Here is a 411-nt window from a genome sequence, read left to right as displayed (position 1 = left end):
GTTGGCGCCAGTCTCATGGCGCTAGTCTGCCCCTCCCACACACTGCTCTGATTAGCTGGTTGTGTGCTAGCAGCAGCACACAACCAATCAGAGGCTCAGATCCTCAGACGCCAACGCTCTCAGACTTTGCATGTTGAATCGGACAAGACACCACCCGAGGGGTTCCAAAAGCTTCCAACATTGCTGAACCCACCAAACAAATTTGTTCCCGAACTCAACTGAGTCTCCCCAAACGTTTGAGATGGCCAACGGTTGGGCCAGTGTGTAGCAGCCTTACTGTCTTGCTGCTAGCATTCCTCTGCTGGCGGCTCTCTCTCAGCGTTGTCCAGCAATCCCCTTTTACCAAGTCACCTATTAGTCTCCTTGTGATTCTGTTCTCTGTCAGAGATGCTGGAGCCAGCACACGCACAC

The sequence above is a fragment of the Gadus chalcogrammus genome, chromosome 16, assembly GCF_026213295.1.
Source record: "Gadus chalcogrammus isolate NIFS_2021 chromosome 16, NIFS_Gcha_1.0, whole genome shotgun sequence".
In the NCBI taxonomy this organism is placed as follows: Eukaryota; Metazoa; Chordata; class Actinopteri; order Gadiformes; family Gadidae; genus Gadus; species Gadus chalcogrammus.
This window is presented reverse-complemented; position numbering follows the sequence as displayed.